Raw genomic sequence first — 12,912 nt, 5'->3', positions numbered from 1 at the left:
CCAAAACAATGAATTCCACATTACACCTTTTGTGGAATTCCCTGCCACAGAGGGCAGTGGAGGCCAAATCACTGGATGGATTTAAGAGAGAGTTAGATCGAGCACTAGGGGCTAGTGGAATCAAGGGATATGGGGAGAAGGCAGGCACGGGTTATTGATTGGGGACGATCAGCCATGATCACAATGAATGGCGGTGCTGGCTCAAAGGGCCGAATGACCTCCTCCTGCACCTATTTTCTATGTCTCTGTTTCTAACTCGGCACGATGGCGCAGCGGTAGTTTTGCTACCTTACAGCGCCAGGGTCCCGGGTTCAATCCTGATTACGGGTGCTTGTCTCAACGGAGTTTGAACATTTTCCCTGTGAACTGCGTTGGTTTTCTCAGAGACTCTGTTTCCGCGTTGTGTATTCTACACTCAACTAAAATGGTGGAGTCAGTCTCTAGAAATATCAATGCTATGCACATCATCTGGGTTGCCTGCAGAAAGGCACTCAACGCATGTCAGAGGCAATCATCACTGACCAACATGATGGAGTTTTTCTATTTTAAATGAACTGGCGGTCTCTCTGAAGGCAATGCACTTGATATTCCCAAGTATAATTCAACAAAGCGGTAACGTTGGTCCCAAACAAAAGACTTACGATAAATATTATAATCCAGGAATATCAGTATCAGTAATTGGACAGACAGAAAATTCGTCAACCAGCTGGAAACAGAGATCAGGTGTGAAAGATTTTCTCACGGGCTGGAGAGCGATTTTAATTTAGTTTAGTTTAGTTTAGAGATACAGCGGGGAATCAGGTCCTTTGGCCCACGTAGTCCGCGTCGCCCAGCGATCCCCGCACATTAACGCTATCCTGCACACACTACGGACATTTTTTTACATTTATACCAATCCAAATAACCTCCAACATTTGGCGTGTGGCAGCAAACAGAAGCTCTCGGAGAAAACCAACGCAGGTCACGGGGAGAATATACACACTCTGTACAGACAGCACTCGCCGCCAGGATGGAACGAGGGTCTCTGGCACTGTAAAGAAAGGGCCTGTCCCACGAGCATGCGACTGCATGCGGCAAGCGCAACCTAACGTGGTCGCTTGAGCCTTACGGCCGCGCGGGGCCGGTCCCACTTCGATCGCCGGAGCCGTATGGAGTTATGCGGAGCTGGTCCCGACATCGCGCGGGGCTCCGAAAAGCTGAGCGTCTTCAAAAATTCCGCGCGGCGACGGCCTGTCGGCCCGCAGCCGCATTGAGGCCGTAAGCAGCGTCTTGACGCCGTACGCAGCGTCTTGACGGCTTACGCAGCGTCTTGACGGCGTACCCACCGCCTCGACGCCGTACGCAGCGTCTTGACGGCGTACGCCTAGCGCGAACCCCGCGGACTTCGCTCGAACTTCACGTCAACTCGTACGGGGATCACTCGACCTCCGCGCGTCCCCCGCTTCCGGTTTGGTCGCGCTTGTCGCAATCTCGTGCGACAGGCCCTGTATTATACTCATATTATTTGGACTTGGGAAAGCAATAAAAAACTACAAGGGTAACATGGAAACATAGTGAACATGAGCACAATCATTTTCGTAGATTATCGCGTGCGTTGAAAAGGACCGTTTGTGGTAGACGAAACATAATGATTTGCCTCCGCCTCTACATATCCCAACGCTACCAATGTAGCAGGAAAGCCTGGTACTCCTGGTAGCCAGAATAATAGGGGAGAGAAAGTGCTTGTTGCAGCGACCCCCATCTCAATATCACCAATTCGACATTTCCCCATATAAATGCTTGGATTTGAGATTTCTTTTTGATAACTATACAACTTACTCTTTAGATGTGAAACTTCAACCTGAAACCTGGCCACTGAGCTGCTTAAGCGCCGAATATTTCCTGTAACTGGAAAAGAAGGCAACAGATTAAATAGTTTCATATTCCATTTTTACTCAGATTAATTCTGAGCGCGTCGTGATAGGGGAGAGTAAGAGGGAGAGAACAAGAAAGTGAGCGAGAAAGAGAGGGAGCGGAAGACAGAGAGGACATTGGAAAGAAGTGGCAACTACAAAAATATCTATGTTGGGGATTGTTTTATCAGTGGGATGTTTAACCAAGTCTGTTGACATCCCGAGATTCACTTTACTCCATCTATCTACATCCTCATCTATATCTCTCGTTTCCCTTTTCCCTAACTAGTCTGAAGAAGGGTCTCGACCCGAAACGTCACTCATTCCTTTTCTCCAGAGATGCTGCCTGTCCCGCTGTGTTATTCCAGCTTTTTGTGTCTATCTTCGGCTGAAACCAGCATCTACAGTTCCTTCCTACACACTAGTTTTCCTTTAGTGGGGCCACATATTGCGAGAATTGGGGATTTTGGGTGTGTGCATGCTGCTTGGGAAGTGAGGCAGTGAAACTGCGTCTACTTTGAAAATCAAATCCTTGTGGAGTTTAAAAAAAGGGGTAGTTTCAAAAGGCAGAAATAACGCCCTGTGTGATGTATATTGTACAAGCGCGCCAAACGTATTATTTTGACCCGGTGCGGTTACTAAAGTACATTGTGCAATACGTGCAGACCCTTCGGAAATTTCGAAATAAGACTTGTTTTTAATACTCGGGCAAGTTCCCTTTTCTCCTTGCTTGGAAACGTTATCATCCGGCTTCTTACAGACGACGTGCGTTTAACAAGAAACAGGAATCAACGGGGAAGAGGTTGGGGGGGGGGGGGGGGGGGGTGTGGAAAGCCTGCGACAGACACAATGAGTTTAATTCTCATTTTCCCCTGATGTGGTTCAGCTCACTGCACACGCCCCCGCCCCCCTGTCCCTCAATTAATATCAGGACCACGAAGGTTGACCCAACAATTACCAATCAAATAATTATCTGCACATTTGTTCGTTTTGATATTTTATACAATAAGACAAGCTTCACATTTTAGAGATTTCTTCCCCACAACTTACACAAAATAACTGCAACGCAGAGAGCCGTAGCCGATAAAACGATGCTGAGTCCCAGCAGAGAGTAGACGCACGGGGCGGAGAGTTTGTGTCCGCTACGGTCCTCCACTTTCATGCCACGGTCTGCAAAGTGCAAGTGAAGGACATCTCATCAAGTAGGTGAGGGAAACATCAGTAGAAAAAAATCGGAATTTATTTCCTTGTTTACTCCGGAGGACGGGGCAAAGGTGTTTTGCTAGTACCGGGATCTGTAAACTGTACAACACCCGATTCGTCAATATGGGAACCCACAGCAGGATAGATATCTAAACTCGATGGGGAATAGAGGTGTTGCACATTCTTGACACTGGATCCCAATGGACCTATAATGGCGCCCGCTTATACAAGATCAAAGTAGAGAATAATCAACCCTCATCTCTCCCTTCTTCGAAACTGAATGCCAACTCAATCGCTGGAACAGAATAAAGACAAAACACCAAGGAGCCCACCTGTATTCAGCTTTCCCGGCCGGCAACCGTCTCTATTCTGTTCATTGGGGTGAACTGCATCAATGTTTGCATAATAATCCATCTGCTCAATGTTTCAGCTTGAAGACCTTCTAGTCATTGAAGAACATGCGCGGTCGAATTATAGTAAACTCATCCGCGCTTCTCACAAGGATACGCAATACCAATGGTCAGATGACGTGATGAGTTTCACAATTCCAAATCACTTCTGCTTAATTCTGGAGTAGTATGAACTGAAGGGTCCTAGTGACGACAGAGAGATTCCCGTCAAAAATACGGTCTGGGACTGGTTTTTAAAAATCTCTAAACTAAACTAAACTAAATGTCAATATGCAATGTGTATCCGCCTACCCATTGGAACATACCGATATTGGCATCGGTTGGTTAATAACTCTCATGTGTACCGCCGTAAAGCGAGAACATTTATGTGACGTGCTATCTGGATGATTCAACCCAGAAAGTAATATCTATAATATCTACAATAATGATTAAACCACTGGTTTCTGTTTTTTTCAGTCTGAAACCTGTCATCATTTCTCTCATCATTGCACAACATGAGAGGTTCACGTTATTATCCCCTTGCTCCATGTTTATTTTAGCTGCAAGATTTTCATGTTTATGAAACACACATCGCAAGATGCGGCTTCTGGATATTTCCCGAAACGTTGCCTATTTCCTTCGCTACATAGATGCTGCTGCACCCGCTGAGTTTCTCCAGCATTTTTGTGTACCTTCGATTTTCCAGCATCTGCAGTTCCTTCTTAAACACTGCATTCCATTAATTGTGTTTTTTCCACTTGTTCAATAATGTACTTCATTCCATCCCTTGTGTTTCGCGATTTCACCCATTTGTTACCTCCATTTCGTTGATTTCATTATCTCAATTCCAATGAGTGAATACATAATGGTACCACAATTGCATTCCACCATTGTACGTTCATAATGCGCCGGTGCGGACTTCCCTTCATCAGGGCTGAGAGGTTAGAGCTGTATCTCTAAACTAAACTAAACTAAACAAAACATATCCACATGTTATACAAGGCATTCCAGGTTCTGTTTACAATGAATGTGCATCCCAATTCCATTCATTGTCCATCCACATTCTATTGTGTTTGACATTCCATTCGATCGAATGTGTGTACCACGATGCTTCCACTATGCACACATTTCATCGGACTTATATTCCAATTTAACTGATAGCTCATTCTCATTGCAGACCCTTCCGTGCAGGTGCAACTTAATCTCAGATAAGGATATAACGGTCAAATGTGGCTGCGAACTCCATACACCGTGCACTCCAATTCCTCATGATGATTCCATTCTATTGAATTAATTTCATTAGTTTCACCATTGTACACGTCCTTCCGTCAATGTGTACCCAGTCTATGATGTATATTGTACAACTTAATCGGTTTTGCACTCCCATTCCAACTATACGCTTGCATCAATTAATTCAATAGCGTAGATGTTGCTTGTGCAACAAATAAGTTTATACATCCATTCTTTAGAATGTGCAATCTTTACCAATGATTTTACAAACTCTCAACCATGAATCCCTCGAGTATATGGACTAATTTAGTTTAGTTCCTTTTTATTTTCACACGTACAGTGAAAAATCATTGTTTGCGTGCCATCCGATCATGTCACCGAGGATCTGTTCCTGTTTTTTTAAGAACACGCGTGTGTGGGGTTGGGAGGGTGGAGTTAGGGGTCAGTTAGAGAGATGTCGTTTCTGGTTACACACTTGCCCACGCTGTACTTTCCATTAAATCTAAATTTGTTCCCATTAATTCCATGAAATGTCATCACATCTGTTTCCTGGCGCTGGTTAAACGAGGAACCGGCTCGAACTGAGGACCGTCATCTCTCAGTCACATGCTCGTACATTACTATTTTCAGACTGGGTACTTTCCAATCGCCGAGCCGATATTCGTGAAGAGAGAGAGAGAGAGAGAGAGAGAGAGAGAGAGAGAGAGAGAGAGAGAGAGAGAGAGAGAGAGAGAGAGAGAGAGAGAGAGAGAGAGAGAGATAAGAGCTATGCTCGAGAGAGCACTATAGCGATCTCTCTCTCTTCTCCCGTTCTATCCTCTCTCTGCTCTCTCTCTCTCTCTCTCTCTCCTCTCTCTCTCCTCTCTCTCTCTCTCTCTCTCTCGCTCTCTCTCTCTCCTCTCTCTCCCTCTCTCGCTCTCTCTCTCTCTCGCTCCTCCTCGCTCTCTCTCTCTCTCTCTCTCTCTCTCTCTCTGCTCGCCTCGCCCGCTCTCTCTCTCTCTCTCTCTTCTCTAGCTCTCTCTCTCTCGCTCTATCGCTACTCTCTCTCTCTTGCTCTCTCTCTCTCTCTCTCTCTCTGCTCGCTTCTCCTCTCTCTCTCCCTCTCTCTCTTCGGTTACCAAGCTGCTCCCTTGCCAGAAGGACTTACCCTTTATGTGTCACTGCCGAACAAGGAATCATGTTAACATTAGACTTTGTGGACAGGATAATAAAATAGTAAATAAGACACACATAGATCTGTATTTTATCGGTTGTAGCGTAAAATACCTAGTCCTTAAGCTGAACCTTTAGCAAACTTCGGTCCGGTCTCACTTTCAACATTTGATTCCATTATAGTCTCTGCTCTGTAGGAAATGAACGAGGGCGTTAGAGAATTTCCATAACAGACTGAAGAAAACTGCTTCTGGGAGCAAAGACCATGATTACACGGGTAGATTGGAGATGTTGAAATTGATTCTGTAGAGAAGAGACGGATAAGAGAAAATTTGCTATTGAATTTAAAAAAAATGAGGGGTCAATGTAAAGTGGGAAGTGCTATGTTTGCCTGTTCAGGACTAGAGGTCGCTAGTGTAACTTAAAGGGGAAGTGAATTCAAGAGGGCAAAGAGGAAGAAATGTTGCGCAGCTTGTGTTTGGAAACTGAAGTGTGGAGCCTGGTACTTGTGGTATTAAATACAGGAAGTGGATAAATATCTGGCGAAGAATGACTTGCAAAGCTGAAGAGAGAGAACGCGTGGGGTGGTACAAAAACTGTGCTCAGATAGGCAACCTGATGATCTACATGTGAAATATTGCATGCAGTTCTGATCGCACAATTGTACTAAGGGTGCGGACGCTTTGGAGAGGATTCCCAGAATGCTGTCTGGATTAGGGGATATTAGCTCTAATGAGAAGTTTTACAGCCTTGGCTTGTTTTCACCGGAGCGCCTGAGATTGAAGGGAGACCTGATTGAAGTTAATAATATTATGAGAGATGTGGATAGTGTTGATAGTCAGAACCCTTTACTCAGGATGGAAATGTCAAAGACCAAAGGGCTTAACATTAAGATGAAAGGGGCAAAGGGGAACACATCAGATGTGTGGTACGTCATGTATACATGAGTGGTGAGTGCCTAGAACACGTTGCCCAGTGTGCTGGTAGGGGCAACTATGATATTGGCGTTTAAGAAGATTATATATTATCACATGCGTATGTAGGGAATGGATGGAGATGGGTCATATGCAGGCAAACCACCTTAGTTGATCTTAGCATTATGTTTTCGACTGACTATCGAGCGATTCAGCGCAAATCAGGGGAACATTGCTTTCCCCGGTGAAATAGCGGGTGGTTTCTACACTCCAGAGATTGAGTTATTGTGGGGAATACTGAAGTGGGTGCGCATTGTGCATTTAAAAGAAGATTTAAACAAGTTGGTCACGTGGTCGAGAGGCACAATTCGCTAGAATTTAGAAGATTGTGAGGGGGCCTTATAGAAACTTACAACATTTTACACAGACTAGATGCAGGAAGATTGCTCCCGTTGTTGGGGAAGTCCAGAACAAGGGGTCACAGTTTAAGGATAAGGGGGAAATCTTTTAGGACCGAGATGAGAAAAACATTTTTCACACAGAGAGTGTTGAATCTGTGGAATTCGCTGCCACAGAAGGTAGTTGAGGCCAGTTCATTGGCTATATTTAAGAGGGAGTTAGATGTGGCCCTTGTGGCTAAAGGTATCAGGGGGTACGGAGAGAAGGGAGGTACAGGATACTCAGTTGGATGATCAGCCATGATCATTTTGAATGGCGGTGCAGGCTCGAAGGGCCAAATGGCCTACTCCTGCACCTATTTTCTATGTTTCTATGTTTCTACAAACAACTACAGATGCTGGCTTATAAAAAGAGCCACAAAGTGAAGGAGTAACTCCATCTGGTCAGGGAGCATCTTGGGAGAACTTGAGTAGGTGCCGTTTCGAGTCGAGCCGACCCCCTTCTTTCGACTGGTCTATCAAACCACTTATCTAGAGATGCCGCCTGACCCGCTGAGTTACTCCAGCACTTTGTGTCTCGTTACATACACATGTCATTTCATTATTTACCAAACGTTGCTTAGACAAGCTTTCTGAATTAAAATTCATGCATGTCTATTTCAAACTTGATTTTACATTATATCAGTGTTAATGAAAATTAATGTCGATATTTCAGATTATTTCACTAGATGCAAAAGCTACTATTGGCATTTCTCTGCAGTGTGAGATTACTGTCATTGGAATGTGGCAATGCTCAGTATGAAGCATGACAACACACTTAAAGCAATCGCCGCAGATACTGAGTGCGATATCAACGTACAGTCCTGGACAAAAACAAACCCTGAAGTGCTGTATGTCTGCAGGCCGGTTGCTTTTAAGTGAACCATTCCAGAAGAGATATTATTACCAAGAGAGAGTTCGAAGCAAATTCACTGGCGTCACTCCGTCGTGCAAACAGCAACATCCAGAAATTAATGCTTACAATGTTACCCTGCCCATTTGGAAATGTTCCATATCCATGCTTGTTGCACAAGACACAGTCTAGGCTTAGAAATAGATGGAGGTCAAAATAGTGCACTCCCCTCGTTACTTCGTACAATCCATTTCAGGACAAAAGACCTTCCAACTGATAACCACAACTGAACCCCCCCCCCCCCCCCCCCCCCCCCCCCCCCCCCCCCCACAGCCCCACCCACCTTCAACAGGAAATCGGCAAATAAATGCAAATGTTTTTACGATGCGATGGAACTTTATTTATCCCAGGAGGGAAATGGATCTGACAACAGTCATAAAACACAAGATACATGAAATTAATGTGACTAGTGGAAAGGATTGGGGGTGGGGTGTGAAAAGATTGGGGATGGGGTGGGGGTGGGGGGAGGGGAGTCAGTCTACCCCACGACAGAAGGGGGAGGAGTTGTACAGTTTGATAGCCACATGGAAAGGATCTCCTGTGGCGTTCTGTGCTGCATCTTGGTGGAACCAGTCTGTTGCTGTGTGTACCCCTCAGGTTGACCAGTGTGTCATGGAGGGGGTGGGCTGTATTTCCAAGATGCTCTTCAAAACCACCTCCCATGCATCCAACTCCAACTCCGCCCCCAGGACGGAGCCAGCCTTCCGGATGACTTTGTTGATCCTGTTGGCGTCCGCGGCCTTCGCCCTGCTGCCCCAGCACACGGCAGCGAAGAGGATGGCACTGGCTACCACCGATTAGTAGAACATCTGTAGCATCTTACCGCAGACGTTGAAGGAGCGGAGTCTTCTCAAAAAGTACAGCCGACTCTGTCCCTTCTTGTACAGGGCCTCAGCGTTCCTGCACCAGTCCAGTTTACTGTCCAGATAAACCCCAATGTATTTGTACTGCTTGGTAATTACACGTCCACACTATTGATGGAGACAGGGGACAGGGGTGTTCCTCTCCTCCTAAAGTCCACCAGCAACGTTGTCGGTGTTGACCTGCAGGCTCGAGTGGATTTTCGAGTGACTTACTCCAAAAGGGAGGTTAATACGACAGAGTATTAACTCAACGTTGAGAAACCAATGCTTCAGACTTGTATAATATGTACAAAGGTGTACAAAATCATGAGAGAAATAGATAGAATGAATGCCCGGTGCAGTTTTCCCGAGGTAGGGAATAAAGAACTGAAGATTTTACGCGGGAAGGGAAAGGTTAACAGAAGTTGAGGGTCTACATTGAGGGGGGATCTTATAAAAACTTAATGGGTTGGACAGGCTAGATGCAGGAAGATTATTCCCGATGTTGGGGAAGTCCAGAACAAGGGGTCACAGTTTAAGGATAAGAGTGAAATATTTTAGGACCGAGATGAGAAAAACATTTTTCACACAGAGAGTGGTGAATCTGTGGAATTCTCTGCCACAGAAGGTAGTTCAGGCCAGTTCATTGGCTATATTTAAGAGGGAGTTAGATGTGACCCTTGTGGTTAAGGGTATCAGGGGGTATGGAGAGAGGGCAGGTACGGGATACTGAGTTGGATGATCAGCCATGATCATATTGAATGGCGGTGCAGGCTCGAAGGGCCGAATGGCCTACTCCTGCAACTATTTTCTATGTTTCTATGTTTCTACATGTTCACGTGAGGGTGGATGGTATGTGGAACGAGCTGCCAGTAGTCTAGGCCGGTACAATAACAACATTTGGACAGGAACATCGATAGGAAAAGTCTGGAGAGATGCGGGCCCAAAGGGGGGGGGGGGGGGGATTCCACCATCTTGGTCGGCATGGACAAACTGGATCAAAGTGACAAGTTCCTCTGTGACATTATGTGGAAGCACATCTTTGCGGGAATGTGTATTGACCATTCAGGCTCGGGAACTATGAAAGTGCCACTGGAACCCACTGCAAGAGGCAGAAGTTGAGCAACAAGACACTGCAGATGATGAAATCAATAAAGTAGAGCTGCTGGAGACATTGAGCTGGACGGGCAGCATCTGTGAGGGAAACGGCGATTCGGATGCAGATACTTCAACTTGTCAATGAGCCGAGGGGAAGCAGGTAGTATAGATAGGGAGATGAATTGTGGGGCAAGAGCCAGCATGCAATAGATGGATACAGGTGAAGACGGCTTGACTGGTGGATAAGAGTCAGCTGAGGTGGGAAGGGTGTAGATAGCACCAGAGGCTGGGAGGTGGCAAGTGGAGAACAAAAGGGTGCCGTTTCCGACCCTGATAGGACATGAAGCAGCAGAGTGAAGCCGACAAATGGGGGTGGTGGGCAGATAGTAAGAACAAAAAGAAGGGGTGTGTAAGAAGTGAGGGCGAGTGAATCCAATGGGTGGAGTGTGTGGGTAGGCAATGGGCACATAGGGCACGGGGCAGAGGATATGGTGATCGGGGTCGGGCGCATTGTGATATAAATAGTTGGTGTGAGAGAACCGGGATAGATAAGAGGAGATGGGAAGGAACACCGGGGTGGGCATTATATGAAATTGGAGAATTAATGATTTTCCCGCCGATAGTTTGCAGGTACCCATGTGGAATATGATGTGATATTCTTCTTGTTCGCGTTTAGACTCACCTTGGCAGTGAAGGAGGCCGAAGAGAAACCAGTCTCTGTGGGAAATGAAAGAGGAATTGAAATGGCAGGTAACCGTGAGATCCAGATGGCAGAAGCAGAAACAGAAGTGGTTAGATTTTACTTCGGAGTCACGTGAGTGACTACGTGAAGAACCCGCTCAGTGCGCAGGCGCGGCATTACGCCAGCAGTGCAACAGCGGCCTGAAACGTGAGTTAGGCTCTCCCGCTACAGAATGAACCGGACCGTCAGGTGAGTACCCTGAGGTCGGGTTTTCTTTTACAGGTGAGCCTTTTTCTGCTTGTGTTTTTTACAGGCAGAGAAAAAGGCTCTGGAACAAAACTGTCCCCCGTTCAAGGAGGAACGTATTCCCGTCGGGGAGGGGGGCAGCAACAGGCGGTAGGAGCGTTACCCGGTGTTCCGTAATTCCCCGACACCGTGCCGAGGCCAGCCCGCTAGTACCTGAGCAGCGGGCTGGATGCATAGCCACTCGAGAGGCATCCGGCAGGTGTTCCCGATGTCGGACAGGACGTCTCTCCCCCCGCACGGGGGGAGAGAGAGCCGCCTGAGCCGCTGGAGCGGCTCACGGAGCAGGTGCCTGCGAGACGCGTTGCTTGAGGGGCGCTCTCGCTTCTACAAGGCACAAAAGCTCCAGAAGAAGGCGGTAGGAACAATTACCGGGCGCGCCGCTATCCCCATCACCGCGCCGAGCCTAGTCCCGCTAGTGCCTGAACTGCGGGCTGGATGTTCAGCCATCCGAAGAGGCATCCGGCCGGTGGCTTCCGACTTGTCGGAGGGGACGTCTCTCCACCCGCATGGGAGAGAGACAGCCGCCTGAGCCGCTGGAGCGGCTCCTGGAGCAGGAGCTCCTGCGAGACACGCTACGTGAGGGGCAGTCTCGCTGGTGGGTTCAGGCATACCCTCCACAGTGCCTAGGCACTGCCCATCGCTTCCTCCTTAGTGTGGTTAGCTTTGGGGTGACCATTGGCTGGGCTGGTCATGAAGAAGGGTCACTGGCTGAAAAATATCGGGAGTATGCTTGAGGTACTGGATCAGGAAGAGCTGCTGGGTGTGGCCGCTATGTGGCTCCACCAACTAGCGAGATGGCTTTTCAGTCTCAACTGATGGCCAGCTTACTACCTGTCTTTTCCAAAAAACCTCTCCAAGACAGGTAGCCATGAGGCGTTGGTTTTATCACGCCTCCCCTAAATTGCATTTACTCAAAGTGCCCGCCATTATTGGGGGATACATTGAGCAGCGCATTTAACCTAAATATTTTTTAAATGCATTTGGTACCCTGACGTCGGCTATCCTGTCCACCTGCTCATTCAAGAAGGGCAGGGTAGTATGGCAAAACACCTGACCCTACTGTTCAACGGTATACCTCATAACTTCTCAAATGAACTCACAAACCTGCCCTCAATCTATGAAATTAACAGGACTATGAGAACGCCGACCTCACAAGCACAGATCCTGCTACCTGGCACTTACCAAACCAGTCCTAAAAAACTGGACGAAGTGTTCAAACTATTCGGCACAAGAGGGCAGAGTCTGGAATGAGCACCACACTAAACCAGACAGCAGTACCTCTACGTGTCCACCAGGTGCGTCTGCCTCATGGTACTGGTGAAAGCTCGGGGCCTGCATGCCAAACCCGTAGCATTTTAGGCCACGGCCCAGAGCAGGCCCCAGGGGAAATGCGCCACCCCCCAACAAACATCGTCCCTACAAGAACAAGGAACCAGAAACCGAATAAAACAACAATGAAGACAGATAAGTATGGTTCCTACCATCACATAAAGGTTAAGGGTTGTACTAACAAGGGGTGGGTGAATCACACCTGGTTAGGAAGCTATCACTCTTGGTAGTTATATACCAAAAAATAAATACAAGGGGAATAGAATTAATATCTTGCCACCAATTCAGCAAGCACACCAAGGGGTCTACCCTCCCACAATGGTGAATGTCGCACCATCGTTGATAAACCACTTGAGTATTTCACCAGGTATACCCATTCATGGGATTTGTAACTACTACCATGGATCCAAGGATACTTTATGGTAGACATCGACCTTGAAGATGCACACTATTCAGTACCTTCTCATATAAGTTTCGGATATACCGCAATTAGCTGGATGGAGTAACCATGATGAGCGTTGCGGC

General features: G+C 47.0%; 2 protein-coding genes across 2 annotated transcripts in view; both read left to right on the top strand.

Annotated features, from left to right (window-relative positions):
• Window positions 1-12,912, top strand: part of LOC116966134 (hepatic lectin-like) — a 335,697-nt gene that overhangs the window by 187,659 nt on the left and 135,126 nt on the right. The window lies entirely within an intron of this gene.
• The window catches only part of LOC116966131 (hepatic lectin-like), a 227,156-nt gene that overhangs the window by 142,985 nt on the left and 71,259 nt on the right, over window positions 1-12,912 (top strand). The window lies entirely within an intron of this gene.

The sequence above is a fragment of the Amblyraja radiata genome, chromosome 35 (assembly GCF_010909765.2).
Source record: "Amblyraja radiata isolate CabotCenter1 chromosome 35, sAmbRad1.1.pri, whole genome shotgun sequence".
Classification (NCBI taxonomy): domain Eukaryota; kingdom Metazoa; phylum Chordata; class Chondrichthyes; order Rajiformes; family Rajidae; genus Amblyraja; species Amblyraja radiata.
The sequence above is the reverse complement of the archived record's forward strand: the minus strand, read 5'-3'. Positions and strand labels throughout refer to the sequence as shown.